The sequence below is a fragment of the Corapipo altera genome, unplaced genomic scaffold (assembly GCF_003945725.1).
Source record: "Corapipo altera isolate COAL_440 unplaced genomic scaffold, ASM394572v1 61197, whole genome shotgun sequence".
In the NCBI taxonomy this organism is placed as follows: Eukaryota; Metazoa; Chordata; class Aves; order Passeriformes; family Pipridae; genus Corapipo; species Corapipo altera.
Window position 1 is genome coordinate 2437 of NW_020887274.1, and position 1996 is coordinate 4432.

Sequence of the window (1996 nt, forward strand, 5' to 3'; positions counted from 1 at the left end):
GAGAGTGACAGGGATCAACGTGTTCACACATCAGTTATCAATCACTGCCAGACAGTGATACAGCTGATCATGTTACACTAGGACAGGGCCACATCAGCAAGATCTTCAAACCAAAATTGAAATTAATCTGTTGTTTAGTTCAGTCTTTTCAATCAACAGATGCTAAAGCATTTGTGGCAGGTTTGCAGTATTGTTATTGCCCTTTTGCAGCCAGTCAGTGTATACAAGATCTGAATGACTTTGCTATTGACAGTAATTTAGCTCTGGAAACTATCTAAATTAAATGAGAATAAAAATATACTTAAATCACAGTAATATTAGTTCAAAGACTTTGAATGATATATTCTGAACATGTATATCATGTACACTGGCTGGAGAGTTGCACTGGAAATTAATGGATTTGTTTGCTATAACGAAATATCAACATTTTGCAAAGGGCCCAGCTTTTGTTACAACGTCTACTTCATGCAAAACTTGCATTTCATACAGGATAGAATCTTTAGCAGTGTTTTTTCCAGATTGGGATTGCTGAAAATCACAATAAGGGAATGAAAACCTGGAAAAGCATACTGAAATACGTAAAAAAGAAACACCATGTGATTTTGGTTCTTCATTTCATAAATCAGTGTCAAGATCAAAAATACAAAGTTGATGCTGTACATTATGAGGAAGGAGAGAATGGATTTCATGGCTTTGATGTGGGCATCCATGCTGAGGTCCTTCATGGAGTTTCTCTGCATGTTGCGTTTGTGTCTCCGGAGGGAAAAGAGAAGGGGAAGAGCAGAGGAGATGACTGCTGTGAACAAAATGGCATATCCAAAACCAATGATAAAATAATGGGGGGAAAAATGTTCTTCTGTGCTGATACTTGCTTTCCAGATCCTTCCTTGGCAGGTGAAATTGAGGTTTTTATATAAAACTTCATCAGCAATATTCGTGGACAATGATTCCAATAACCAGGGAGAAAAGCACTGACTCCAACAAGAGCCGGGGCACAATCCTGTCAATTTTTACTTTCAGGTAAATGAAGAAACTGTTCCTGAAATTGGCAATTTTTATACAATAAAAGACACAAAGACAGGCTGAAAACCAAGAGTAGGAATGATTTAGAAAACTCTCAGCACTCTCAGTAAGTTGAAATATGGGGTGAATATGAAGATAATTGGGATAAATGAGTGAGAGAAAGTAATATACCCAAGAGATGCACAAAAACCAAAACCTGGAGCATCCCAAAGCCAGCAAGATCTTCTCCTTAGAGTTCAAGGTTTTCTTTCTGACCCAGGACAGGCAAATCACAGAAACAATGAAAGCATTTATCCACATGCCAGCAAACACCTCAAAGGTGACAATGGCCACAGCTGTGACAGCAGAAGAAGTGACATTGGATTGCTCTGGAGAGTGACAAGCTTCCATCCTGGGACCTGAGAGCAGTGCTGTGCTGGACAAGGGGCTGTTGCACCAATGCCAAACACAGGTCAGCATCTGCTGTTGCCTGAGTGTCAGGTGTGGAAAGAGGAGCTTTATAGAACTGCTGGTGGGGGGGATTTTGGTGCCGCTGGATTCTTCTGTCCCTTGGTCACCGATAAGGCTCACACAGAGTGGGGATGAAGTGCCTCACCTACAAAATTGGGCTGTTTTGGGCACCACTATATCAGAGAGATATTAAGACATTAGAGAATGTCCATGAAGGTGGTGAAGAGTGGAAGTCTTATGAGGAGTGGCTGGAGAGGAATGCTCTGAGAAACAGCTGCTAAGGAGGGAAATTTCCTGACTCTTCTATCCCACCATGTCAATGGGTTTGGAACCAGCTGATACTTAAGGTCCCTTCCATCCTGAGAAGTAGCCCTGTATAAATTGCATTAGGTACAGGTAGAGTTTGTCCAGCTCTCCAGACCGCTTCTATTTCATTTACTACTGAGTTTTGTTTTATTAATGTCACTGCCGAGCTGTCCCTCTGCTCATCAACAGTCTTGCACAGCAAAAGCATTTCTAACTG

The 1996-nt window shown here is 41.1% G+C and overlaps 1 pseudogene; it reads right to left on the reverse strand.

The window, feature by feature from the left end:
- Nucleotides 1-458: 458 nt before the first annotated feature.
- LOC113941542 lies at nt 459-1413 on the reverse strand (annotated as a pseudogene).
- Between the last annotated feature and the right edge of the window lie 583 nt (nt 1414-1996).